The sequence below is a fragment of the Cygnus olor genome, chromosome 1, assembly GCF_009769625.2.
Source record: "Cygnus olor isolate bCygOlo1 chromosome 1, bCygOlo1.pri.v2, whole genome shotgun sequence".
Classification (NCBI taxonomy): domain Eukaryota; kingdom Metazoa; phylum Chordata; class Aves; order Anseriformes; family Anatidae; genus Cygnus; species Cygnus olor.
The window spans coordinates 199489838-199504156 of NC_049169.1; positions in this window are offsets into that span (position 1 = coordinate 199489838).

The following is a 14319-nucleotide window of genomic DNA, read 5'->3' on the forward strand; positions in this document are numbered from 1 at the left end:
TACTATTTCTACAGTAAGATAAGTTAATGAACCTCAGCTGATTATGCTCTAGTTTACTTAATAGTTCACATTATTATTTAAATGTGAAGCAGTAAGTATGCCAGCCTGTAATTGTTTTTACTATTTCTCCTTTTTATTATAGTGCATCTGTAGTATGTGGTTTAATTATGTTTTACTCTATACTTTATATGTAAATGAAGGGAAATTTTTTTATTACTTCTTTTTTTTTTTTTGGTCTTACATACAGCAATAGTATTAGGGAAAGATTAGCAGATGGATGGGGGGGGTGCAGGAGTGGGAGATGGGAAGGACGCAGCAGGCAATATGAGTGACCTTGACCAAGCCATGTGGGCTACATTTCCCAAAGCAGGAGGCCAGAGATCAGTGCACTCAGCAGCCTTCTTTTGTGTGAGAGGCTTGTCTCTGCTGCTGAGGAGAACTGAGCAGCATGGCATGAAGTAGAGATACAGCTGTGAAATTGCTATAGATTTAGAACTTAATGGGTAGATTTTTTCAGTCCTGCTGAGTGCCCAGAGCTCCTGTTCTCTTCAGGGGAGTCAAAACTGTAGAAAATCAGGCCACTGCTTGAGTTGCCTAAGTAAAGATTTAGTTTCCTGGCTGTTATGAGCCTCAGTTCCAGCGTACCTGTAAAAAGTATAACAATCCTCTGGCAAAATATTGCTGCTTAAAAATGTCACAGTTGTTTCTTCACCACAAATCACATCCACTTGGAAGCTATTTGGGAAGAGCAGGGAGTGAATGCAAACCTGCCTGCCATTAAAGCACGGGCCACTGCCACTAACCCTGGAGTGACACGCTTAGCAGAAATCCCTCTGTTGGATCATTTCTGGCTCTTGAGCTCTCAGGTAATAACTATCCATGTGTATTCTGGTCTGTTGACTCTGTGCCAGTGCTATGCCATCTCTGACTGGTTTTAGCCAGTAGGCAAGTTTCTAAAGTTAATGATTTTTTTTTACCCATCAGTGTAAGTAAAAGAGCAGTTGAGGTCCATACTCAAAATGCCATAACAGGCCTAAGGCAGAGGGAGTGCCTGGCAGCAGGGAGGAGAGGAGGATATAAAACCATGCAGAACGGATGGGATGGGGCCATGTGGGACCACGGATGAAAAATACCCCAGGCTCTCTCTCAGTAGCTTTTTCTTCAGGGACTCGGGTGAATAAGTTCCAGAAGTGCTCTGAGATTTGGCTGAAGGAGCCTTATGAAATTGTCCCTTGTCTGTAAATGTGGGGGAAAATATTCTGCATTGATTTTATTGTATTTTGCAGTTAATACACCCTATGTCACATAATTAGCGTCTGTGTTGTAATGTATGTACACAAGTGGGGAAAATAATAGAAGAGAAAATATTCAGCCTTAATTAGTGCTCCTTAAAAGCTAGGTGCTTACATATGCAACCATACTGCAGCATTCCGTACATGATGATTGCTACCATTATCTAACAGTAATATTTCTCCTCCTGGAGAAGAAATCTATCTGATGAATCTAAAGGGGTATAAATACATCCAGTGCAGTAGATGAGCTACAAGACAGACTGGGATGGAAGGAAATCTGCATTTCAGTTCTCTTACAGCATTCACATCATGGGGGAGCTGGTGAATTTAGACTAAGGTTTTTACATCCTGACTGGTGGTTTGCATTTCTTATCTTATTTTTAAAAAGGACTTACACCAAACCAGAAGCTTGGTGCTTCCTTGCCTCCTTGGTCCTCAGTGATTTTTATTGTAATTCATTTTGTCCTTACATGTCATCCAATTCAAAGCTAATGGTTTATCCTATCAAGAGGATCACGGTGCCAAAATCTGATACACTTACTTTTCTTTTTTTTTTTTTTTTTTACTTTTTTTTTTCTATCACTGATTCTTGTATTAGAAGTGTGGCCTTTGCCTGGAACTGCCATCTCCAACACCGCTGTCTCAGTGACCAATGTCACCTGACCCTTTCTACAGCACCAAATCTATATGATGGCACAAAAGGGGCCCCAACAGCTATTGTCAAAATTCCAAGCTCCAATTGTGATTGGATTTTATAAAGTCTGACTTGAGGGCTTAGACTGTCTTACTGTCGCTACCTTGTCAGAACAGGCAATAGGCATTTTTCTCTATTTTTATCAGAGAACAGTAAATTCAAACCCAGCAGTAATTGCTACCAGCCCAACTTGCTGCAAAGAATCGGTTGTTTTTAGTTAAGAGTTTTTTTGCAGGAAGAAAATGAGAACTGTAATCAAAGGATTGTGGAGAAAGAGATAGAAGGTGGAAGGGATAGAAACAGTCCTGAGGATCAGGATTACAAGGCATTACTGTCCAGCAGGAAGAGAATGGTGAGCTACAATGGAAGCAAAAGAGAGAGTTCTGCTTTGTACGGTCACAGCGGAAAACAAAACTGCTTGTTAAGGTGCATGCAACTGACTTCTGATTTTGGGTTGCCTCCATTTTTGACCTCTGCAACTGGGATGGCCCTGGGAATGCAGATCATTTTAAGGCTGCTTTTGGAGCTTTGAAGGAAATGTTTGGGTATTCCATGCAAATGGAGCTGTCTTGGAGAAAGAGAGAGAGAGAGAGGGGCTTGTTGGGTAACTTGACTCATTCTTAGAAGCTAAAGTCATCTAATGAAATATAATAAAAAAAGCAATATCTTTCCACACCTATTTTTATTGCAGCACAGTTTTGTAGTCTGGATATAATGGAAATGCTTGGGAAAAGGTGCCCTTTGATTGTTACTTCAGGGCTTTAAAGTGACAAGCTGTAAAGGGTGAAGACTGACTCTTTGATCTTAAAAAGCTTCAAAAGAGGGAGCTTTACTCTGTTCAAATAATTTCAGGTAATTGTAAGTAATCCGAATTGAGTCTTACGGCTGCAGGGCTTTACATAAGCAATTCACATTTGAAGAGGCTGTGAATAAACATGAATTCAGATTTGAGGAGGCTCTTCAGAGCATTAGACACTTTCAATAAACTTTGGTTAACCCTCTCAGGCTGAAGCAAGAGATAGCATGCCTACTGTAAAAGAGGCTTCAGCATACAGGAGAAATGATGCCAGAGGCTGGAAGGATGAAGGAAAATGGTGTGGTTATGATGTACCATAGTGCTGACCAGATCAAATGCTGCCTTTTCTTTTGCACCCAGGGGAATGGACAAGTCACGAAACGTCATTAAAGGAGCTTGTGTCAGCAGGAAGCTTGAACTCAGGAGCTTTGGAGGGCCTTGCCCTACTGTTCTTTTTAGGGCTGTAAGTGGGGATATAAAATGCCTCACTTTCCACCTTACACAGACAGGTGTAAATTATGTTGGTGTTCAGCACTGAATGGCCTCTGCACACAGCCTGTCTGCAGCACTGGGTTCAGACACAGATCCAGTGTTCAAACAACCTGATCTCTGCTGCACACGAGGCCTTTGGGTCTGAAGAGGCTTCAGGAAGCAGACTCAGTCAGCTATCCAGGGCTAAACCGTGCCTCAGTTATAAATCCATCAGCTCCGTAAGGCAGACACCTGCACGCCATCAACTTAGTTGCTTCTGGCCCCTCTTTAGGAAATGACTTGACCTGGCATAAAGAGGCATTTACCAACACTTTATGCTCCTGTTAGGCTGGGCATACAAATAACACAAGTGTGGGAATTTTGACCTTCCTACAACTAGATTTTTTTTACTATGACTTTACTCCTTATCCACAAAAAAAAAAAAAGATTTTTAATGTTGAAATTTTAAAGTAGACCAGTTCTGATCTGATCTATCCTTGGAGTAAGAGGGCAGGGAGTGATTTGAGAGCATATTTAGACCTGAGAAATCACTACTACCTTTAGGTTAGAAGGGATGCTCAGAGAAGGGTGAATTAACAGGCTTTAGCTGTGAGCATGGCTAAAGGTGGAGAATGTGGAGAGAAAAGCAGAGACTAGTATTTGTTTGTGCCTGCTCTCCTAGTGTGATGCAACTGAAAGTTAAAGGGCTTGATTGGAATCACCATTTATATATCAGACCCAGAGAAGCACTGAAGTGCTTTAAATGAAGCCAAGCATTTAGAGAATACTCAAAGTCAATTACACCATCTCAACTGATGGTCAGTAATTTACTAAAACAATGTTAACTCAGTCTCTTGAAACCAGCCATAATCTAATGCTTCTCCTAGTTTGCTGCCCTTAAATCAAATCTAGACAGATAAGAAGGGGACTAAAGGCTAACTGAACAATATTTCGGTGTGGTTGCAATTTCTGTAGTCACTACAGTATGAATCAAAAGGGAAGACACGGTGAGAAGGTACCGCCTGTGATTGCAAAAGTAGTTTTTCACTCAGCAGCCTTTGTATTGGATTGCATATACTGGAAAATAGTTGGAGAACATCTAATATAATAGGAAATGGAATCAAGAGGAGTTTATAAACTGTCAGAATGGAAACATGAGTGGGTGAGAAAACGGTAAGACCAAAGACATTGTTGGAAGAGGAATGATTTGGAAGCTGGTTTGCAGTAGCAGTATTTCTCCTTAATGCATGAGTCACTCCATGTGCTGCTGCTTCAAAGGGAATATGCAGGCACACCAAAGAGAGATGTTTTTGGATCACTGATTTGTAGAGATCATGCTTGTGTCTTTCTGAAGAAGTGAAGAAAAACTAGCAGAGGAGAGGCAGACTCAGCATGTGCATTTTGCTATCCAGCTCACCTGTTTATGTATCTGTGAAAATACTGTAGTTCTGGACTAAGCTAATTATAAGTCCACAGCTCGGTGATATTCCAGTATCCTTCAGTGCATCAGGAAAAGACACATCTGTTTTCTTAAGGTATTTCTTCACACTTCATTTCAGAAGTTGCCAGTTGTTTTTTTTTATGTATTCTCAAGGGCATTCTCATTACAGTTATATTTTTATCTGTAATATACAGAAACAGGAAATTTCCTTAGGATTAAAATGATGCTTATAAGGCAGTTTTTACTCACATTTTACTGAATATCAAGCTTTATTTACAGTATTTTTCTTGCAAAATAATCAAACCACGACTGTCATGTAGCCATCAAATAAACCTAGCCCTTGTTAAAGGATGAAGAGTACGAAAAGTGCCTATGGCATGGAGTTACTGTTTCGCCTCTGAAATCTAGTCCAAGAGTTATTAAATCTCAGTGGGTTAGTTTTATTATTATAGCACATCTAGACTTTAGGTCTTAATACTTCAGAGTGTTAATTCAGTGAGGGCAAACCTATGTAATACAATATTTAAAACATATAAATAAATTTTTCCCTCTTATGAGTATTAAAGTTCTATTCTCAGAAGAAAAAGGGGTGTTTTTCCTAATCGAAATCCAGCTAAATTAACTACGCTAGGTCTACTTTAATTTACTGAATTTGGTGGAAATATTGGTGTTTCAGTTCTACATTTGAGATGCCACTGTTGCTATTTCAGGTGTGCATATGCTATCTATCTGTTATGGAGTATCTTTGTGCATGGCACTCGTCCACATGCAGATAAAACTGAAAGCGAGACTGGGAATAGTTTCATAGCTTGTTGGCTAGAGGTGCACAGGCATTAAGGGGATATATTGGATTCCAGTTCTTGCACCAGCTTATATCAAAGTATTTACACAAAGAGAGGCCTTCCTTCACCTTGAGCATGCACCATGTAATGACCACTTATTTGCCTTGATTCCATGAACTGCCTTTAAAACCTTGTGGAAGCTTGTAAGGGCTGATAATCTCTCTCTAAATCTGCTCTCTCAACATTTTCCAATCTTTCAGCCTTGCCAACTTAAGCATATTGCTAGGCTTCTGTTAGTTTGTGTCTTCCCATTCTTTGGAGTTTGGTGTCAGCACATCAGGACTTCTCATGTATTAGAATCTGCTTTGGGGACGACTGTATCTGATGCACTTTTAAAACATTTCTGGGGGCTACAACAGGGACATCTGTGGATGTAGCCATCTGGCAATGGAAGGGTGATGGGCAAGGAGGGGTCTGTTTTCTTTAATTCTGATAATATTTGCTGTATACTCTTGGACCCTTGCACAGAAGGAAGTCAACTTTTCATTTGACTCACCAAAGACAGACATACCACAGTAGGCAATATTTTTAGGGCTTAATTTAAACTTCTTTACCCATCAACCCTAATGTCATTCTTTGTGCTTAAAAAAGAGTTTATATTCCTTTTAAATTCAATAAGCAGTCATACACATCTTCTGGTCACCTGTGTTGAATGATGATACATTCTAGTTAACAGGGCTGTAATGGAATATCTTTTTGTATGTAAAGTACTGTGTTTGGTTAACTGGACCTCTCATAAATGTTGAGGAAACTGCAAGGCGAAAAGGAGGACAAAAAATATAAAAAGTGAATTCTCAGTTTTGTTTTTTAATTTCAAAGCTTCATTTATGAAAAAATATTGATGAGGTTTGGAGATCTTACCAATGTGTATAAATACCTGAAGGGAGAGTGCAGAGAGTGCAGAGACCAGGCTCTTTTCAGTGGTGCCCAGAGACAGGACAAGAGGCAATGGGCACAAACTGGGACACAGGAGGCTCCCTCTGACCATCAGGCATCAATTCTGTACTGTGTGGGTGAGGGAGCACTGGCACAGGTTGCCCGGAGAGGCTGTGGAGTCTTCCCCTTGTAGATCTTCAAAAGTCACCCGGACCCATTGGCACAGGTTGCCCAGAGAGGCTGTGGAGTTTTCTCCTTAGAGATTTTCAAAAGCCACTTGGACATGGTCCTGGGCAGCCTGCTCTGGGTGTCCCTGATTGAACAGGGGTTGGACCAGATGGACCCAGAGGTGCCTTCCCACCTCAACCATTCTGTGATTCTGAGAATCAAACAAAACATAGATGGAAGGGATAAAGAGCAGAAGGGCATTAAAACATAAAACTACATTTTAAAAAAGAAAAAGAAAAAAAAAAAAAAAACACTTTATTATTCCTCCTGTTCCCAACATTTCATGGTTTAAAGGTTAGGTGGTATTTATATTTCTTTAGTGTTGTAATGACATTTATGGCTGGCCATCTGACGGAAGAATTTTTCTACATTATACACTCTTTATGCCACTTTTTAAAAACAGATAAAAAGGATTAGATTTCTCTTAAGACATCTAGAAGTCTTCTCCCCTTTAAAAGCCTATTCCCCACTTACATGCTAAGTATTCTCTGGATTCCTGTGTATTAGGAATTGTAGTATGGGTTCTTGTCAAATAAACTCACCTAACAAAGAATAAACTCTCAGCTTAAAAAGCCCATTCTCATTTCTGGCTGTTCCTTCACATTATTGTGCTGTTCTCTGTTTAATTTTTAACTTATATTCACCCATTAGAACCATTTATTTGGTGTGGGTACAAAAACAGCTGGTTGGAAGGGTTAGGGCAGCTGTAGAAAAGAATGACAACGAAATTACAGTCTTAAAGATGACCTGACCCTAATCTATTCAAGAATAAATGTCCTGATTCTATTTTAGTGACCCATTTTATGCAGAAAGAAACATAATAAAATCTAGCAGTTAAAAGTTAGAGCCAAAGAAATTTAAATGGAAGAAAATATGCAATTTAAAGAGTAAATTATATTAGGGAACAATTCAGCTTATGATAAATACCAGTGACTTTTGTGTGTTCTTAGGATCACAGAATGATTTGGGTTGGAAGAGACCTTACAGATTATCTAATTTCAACCCCCTGCCATGGGCAGGGACACCTCCCACCAAACCAGGTTGCTCAAAGCCCCATCCAGCCTGGCCTTGAACACCTCCAGGGATGGGGCATCCAAAGCTTCTCTGGGCAGGCTGTGCCAGTGCCTCACACCCTCTGAGTGAAGAATTTCTTCCTTATGTCTAATCTAAACCTACCTTCTTTTAGTTTAAAGCTATGTTTCTTGTTCAAAAAAAGTTTAATGAAAGCCGTTCTTACAGAAACAACTGGATAACACTTCATGACACGGATTATTCAGGGCTCAAATTAAATTGTGCTATTGATTCTTCCTGGCCTTAAAACATTGTAATCTATGAATTATACTGATTGCATAATTAGATATTAAAGAATTAAAATCTATGAAATATGCTATGATACAAAGTAATTAGGAAAGCTATAAATTTTGTGTAATGGTAAATGAACTTTAAAAATTTTTCTTTAAGAGAATGCAAAACTTTAAAGGAAAAACTTTTACATTTTGAGAGTATTGGCTTTTACTTAAATTAATTCTGATTGCATCAATATATTTTTGGCAGTTTTATAAATTGCTGATGTCTCTTTTAGATGCAATATGGAAAATCTTCCTCCTGAGGCTTTGTAGTTTTGTATGTAAATAGCTCTGTAAACACACACAAGTATGTAGGTACGGTTTTCTGTTCCATGCAAGCATATATATTAAAAAGATTACTTTTTTTCCCAATCTCAAACTCTAGTGCTGAACGTAGATTGACAAATTAATGGAAATTTCTGCTATTTCTGCTCAACTCCCACACGTGTTCTGTAGCAGTGGAGCATTGGCAGGTCCTTTACAGGTGAAATACAAAGAACAGTGCATATGGAAAAGACATCTTAAACCTCTAGAAAGCAGCCAACTTAAAACAGGTTTCCTCGGGATTACAATAAGCTATGGCTGCAAGTCATGCTTCACTGTTCAAGTTTCAAGTCTCACTGTTCTTCTGCTAAGCCATTAGAAGTGTTTCAGAAGGTTTGCAAAAACCCTGCAATGATAAAACGTGTTTTTTGCATCCTCAAAAGTAACACAACTGCTTATATTCAGATTTTTGAAAGCTATTTGACAGCTGTCTGAGAACAGATTACTTCATTTGTAAAGGTTAAATTTATAAGCTTCTTGTAATGAGCTTTAGGAATGGAAATGTAAGTGTGATATTAACTTCAGGCATCAATACAGACCGTATATAAAAGTTAAAGACCAGATGATGGCCCATTCAAAAGGCCAACTTTACATAGAGCATAATGGTAAAATATTTTATTAGCATGAGACACTCGACAATGCAGAATCAGGACCTATAAACTTTTATTTGAAGGAAATATGACTCAGAATTTTTTGCATATTGCATGTGTTTCCACTACATTGTTCAGGTTGAGATGCAACTAAGGACAAAGAACATGATCCACAGTGCTACTGCAGAAAAAGTCCCAATCTTCAGTGCATAAAGACTACGGAGAAGACGAGGGCAGGTATCCATAAGTGGAGAACATCACCAAGAGGAACTGAACTGATAGCTACCATTATGATCATGACCCAGTAAGTTGTACTGAAAACATATTGTGGCATAATGGCTGAAAAAAAAAAAATGTGGTCACTGCAGCAGAGTAAGTTCTTTCATAGATTTACAGTGGAAGAAGGAAATGGATTTATATATGTTTAAACTGAGCTTCTCCCAAGCAATAGGCACTTCAGAGGACAAAGGACAATGTGGTCCTTTAAATGCAGTGGCCACAGCTCTTATCCCAGACTTTTTATTCTGAATGAATGCTAAAAAGCAGGATACGGATGATTGCTTAGGGCACTGGAAATGGAGATGGGCAAATAACATCAGGATGCCTCATCTAAGGGAGCCAAGTGCTGGTGCTCTATGGAAATGATAAATTAAGGAATAATCATTGTATTCTGGGTGGATACTTGCTGGCAAGGTGGCCTGCACTCTGTGAAAAAAGCTTCTGTGTTAGCTCAAATGGGGAAAAAAAACTGTGGCAAGAGTCAGAGAAACATACCGCACTGACTGTAGTGATATCCCCAGTGGTGTTGGAGGTGGGAGAAAGTTGTTTTATTTTCTCAATCCTTTCTAGCTTTTATACTAAACATATTTATATTAAACATTCTAGCTTCAGTCTAGCTTTAATATTAAACCTAGTCATCGATATTAATGTGCTAGACTAGCGTATTATAGATATGTTACAGATTAGGAAAACAAAGTCTTGAACTTGAGTATTTAAACTTGGATACTTAGACTTTTAAGCCTGAAGTAGTCAATGCAAGGAAGAGTGAGCATTTCCTCTCAAGATAAGAGTTTGACCTTGACACAACCTCTAGACAGCCTCTTTCTCTCTGGTGATCAAAGAGAGTTCAGGGTGGCTGGCTGACAGACATTCAGTTTGTCAGCACTTTGTTCAGGTGAGATACAGTAATTCCAAAGTGCTCTTACTAGATTTCTTTTAGACCTCTTGTGCTTTGTTTCTTACAGTTTTAATCTTGATTCAGGAGGATTCCTTGCTCTCTCTTTTATTTTCTTTCCCTAAAAGTCAATACTGCTCTCAGATGAGAAATTTATTTTCCAATCTTCACTCTGGAAAAAAATAAAAAAAAGTTTTGTTGTTAAATTGTCTGTAGCAAGACATGAGTCAAAAAGTCAAACAAAAGCTCTGCTAAAATGAAAGGACCTTGAGGAAGAATGTGTCTATAACTATTTATCTGATACCTGCACCTGCTTTTATCTTCACTGATCATTAGTGGTCCATAGTCATTATGGAGTTGTGTTTGCCCATCTTCTTACACAGAAGGAAAAATGCCTTATTCTGTCCTCGTGAGAGGAAACTGTAAATAGGAGACGTGGTCTGTAACTTTATGAACACTTCAAACTCACATGAGTTGGCAGTGCACCCCGAGGTGGTGTTTCCTTCTATTTTGTGTTCCCAGCTATGCACTCCTGATGTTTCCCATGTACTAGAGTTGAAACTGAAGTCAGCTGCTCCAATTGATCTGTAGAAACCTACCACACACATAAACAACAGCAAAAGCATTTCCATCAAATCTTATATAAATCATCTTTTTTATTTTTTATTTTTTGATCTTACACAGGCATGGAGACGTAAAACACAGTTGAAGGTGTGGAGTGAGTAGAGGAGAACTGCTTCTTTTGGCAACAACCTGAAGCTACACTGGAACAGGTGTAGTGTGAAATGCCTGTGGTGGGTTGACACTGATGCCACTCTCCCACTCCTTTAAAATACAGGAGAAAATATGATGAATGAAGGTTATGGGTTGAGCTAAGGACAGGGACATCACTCACCAGTTGTTGCCATGGGCAGAAGAGGCTCAGCATAAAGGAGATTAATGTAATTTATTACCAACTAGATCAGTGAGAACTAAAAGCAACCTAAAACACCTTCCCCCCTATCCAACCCTTACTATATAAACCCTATTTGGGGTTCGGATATTGTTGGGACTTTACAGGTTTTGAATGCCCACATTTAACTTTCAGTGAGACTTATTTGGCAGTGTCAAGGATCAGATTCAAATTTGAAGGCCTCACTTGCAAATCCCTAGCCCAAGACCTTGCCTAGTCTCCTGGGTTATTGTAATACATATTGTAATACGCCCCAGGTACTGAATTAAAAAAAAAAAAAAAAAAAAAACTAATGAAAAAAGGCTAATGAACAATGCCTGTAATCAAGGGAGACGACGCAGTTCTAACACGTGGGTAGGCACAGTAATGATTAACTAATGCTTAAGTAAAACTGAAGCCATGATAACTTTTTTTTTTTTTTTCCTCTGGAGAAGCAACGACTAAGCCCTGGGTTGCTCTTCTTGCATTACTTTCAGCTGGACCTGGAGGTTGTTAAGTCTTTCTGGATAGCAAGGCCAGATCTAAGGAAAGTTCAGCGGTTGGTGAGGTGCAAGCTACCTGCTCCCCCTTGCTGCATACTATTCCCCTCCCTGTTACACTCTTCTTTTTACTGCATATTCTGTCTTGCACCATTCCTTGCCTTGCTCTGGTAGCTGCTGTGGCTACCAGAGAGCAGTGTTATTTATTTTGTATCCAAATAACATGTATGTATTTGTGTTATATTGAGAATTAAGGCAGTCTCTCATCTCACAGATTCCAAGTAGTTTCCTTATTTTCTGTTCTCTCAGGAAGGATTCTTATATAAAGTCTCTTCGCCTTCAGGTTGTATGTTTAGCACTAGCACAGGTTACCCAGAGAGGCTGCGGAGTCCTCTTTCAAGATATTCAAAAGCCATCTGGTCATGGTTCTGGGCAACATACTATAGGTGGTCCAGCTTGAGCAAGGAGGTTGGACCAGATAACCTTCAGACGTCCCTTTGACTTCAACCATTCTGTGACTCTGTAATTTGCATCCCAGTACTGAATGTTGTTGCCCTCCTCTTAGGGTAACTACTCAACCTATACACATCTAGACAGAGTTAATTGACCTGGATTTTCATACACAATTACTACTATACTTCTTTCTCTGCTTTGGAATCCCCTTCTTAATAGAAATCAATCTTTCCCACACTGATCCATGTGATCCAAGATGGTTAGTCCTGTCTATCACTCATTTTTTATTTCTCTCCATGTAGCCTTACCAGAGAGTGCCTCGTGGACTTCAGATTCCCTTTCCTTTTCTTGGTATTGGAGAAAGGGGCAAAACTGTCTCTTTTACTTTCTGGCCTTGGCTACCTGGCTATGCATGTTACAGCTGTCATTTCTGCCATACCTTACAGCCTTCTTCCCCGTTTCCAACTGCTCCCAGCTCTTGCTGGTGTCATACTCCCATGTGTGATGCAACAAATTTTGACCAAGGGGACCCCTGTCCAGGTAATCAGCCCATTTTGCATGCCCCGAAAATGAGACACAAAAATAACTGACTTTCTGTGAGTAACCAACCAAATGACAGCAGTGCCAAGATTTCTCAGTACTTATTCATGGACTTTAATCATCAGTTTGTCCTTTCTGCTCTGAAATAATTTATGGTACTACATGATAAATGTTTGCTAAACAAAATCTAGCTCATCATCTGGGTCATGCATTGTCTAGCTTGTAGATAGTAATTGTCAAAAGTGACAGAGAAACAGATGGGAAAAATGCAGGTATAGTAGGTATTTATTTGTGTAAGTTTCAGTAGATAATGAAATTAAAGAATTATGAATATGTAATTTTGCTAATCACTAAATATATTTACATAATCCCTTTTTCTCACAGTGATTATAGGATTTGTGTGGCAAGACTTACTTTGAAGCAGCATATTATTTATCTCCACATTTGGTATTCCATTTTTCAGCATAGATGGGTTTTATTTCTGATTTTCTCTTGCATATACAATCACTTCTTTTCCAAAGCAGCACTGTTCAAAGCTGAGAAGCACTCTGGGGATTTAGCCTTACTGTATGTACTGGAGTTTTAAGCTTTATGCAAAATTATTTGCTATCAGTGCTGAATATCCCTGCACACCCCTAAAATAAATTGGCAGTTTCTAAGAGCTTCTGCAGTCTGGAGGATCTGACAGAGTAAAGAAACACTGTATAAATGGTTATGTTTTGTTTTCCTTCACTCCTCTGTTTGTAGTGTCAACACATTGTCTTTGAGCTCTTGAAGAGAGCTGAGCAAATAATTTTTAATGATTCACTCTATAAATTTGGCCTAATGTTTGTGTTTGCAGGAAGGCTGCAAAGCTCAGGCCTCTTCAATAAAACGTTTAACTACTCTGTAAAAGGGTGCCTCCTGCCTTCAGTAAGACTAATCTCAAGCTTGAAATTAAGCACATGCTTAAAAGCACCAAACCTTTTCTGTGGCAAATCACCTGTCCCCGTCGATAGTATGCAGAAGCTCTTTACAGTGACCCCTTCAAAAGAAGGCATAGCAGCATAATAGTGAGTGCAACAAGTTTTGTCTATGCGTAGATTGCAGGAACGGCAGATATTGCAGATTTGAAAGCAAGCTTCAAACAAGCAGCTTTAAAGGTATCTGCCCAGGGGGAAAGATTTTCTGTCTTTCTGCTAGCCTGTGCTTTTGAGGCATAAAAAGTTGTCTCTTTTCAAAATTTTCATCTTTAATACTATAATTAGAAGTTAGAACTACCTCTGTAAGTGTCTGGTGAGTCTCTGTGATGGTGTGCTTCTGCCCCACCACCACCTACACCTTCAATCTGGCCATTGCCTTGCTCAAATAATGACTGTTGCTTGCAAGGCCTTGATCAGTCAGATAGCAACCAGTGTCCTGGCTACACACGAGGCCTTGCTCAGGCACATGGTGACCACAGTATCAGCTCTAACTTGGTACTGGAGAAACTGTCATACAGACTTGCTCAGCAGCTGCAGGCCAATAGAACATGCACCAAACAAGCAAACAAACAAAAAACTCAATATGACTATTAGTCCATCATTTTGCCCCATGAATAGTGAGCAGGCCAAGAGCCCTTTGAGGTCTTCTGCATGGCAGCTGGCTGCATAATAGGATCATTCAGAGGGTGGTGAGGCACTGGCACAGACTGCCCAGAGAAGCTGTGGATGCCCCATCCCTGGAGGTGTTCAAGGCCAGGGTGGATGAGGCCCTGGGCAACCTGATCTAGTGGGTGGCATCCCTGCCCATGGCAGGATGGGTTGGAACTAAATGATCTTTAAGGTGTCTTCCAACCCAAGC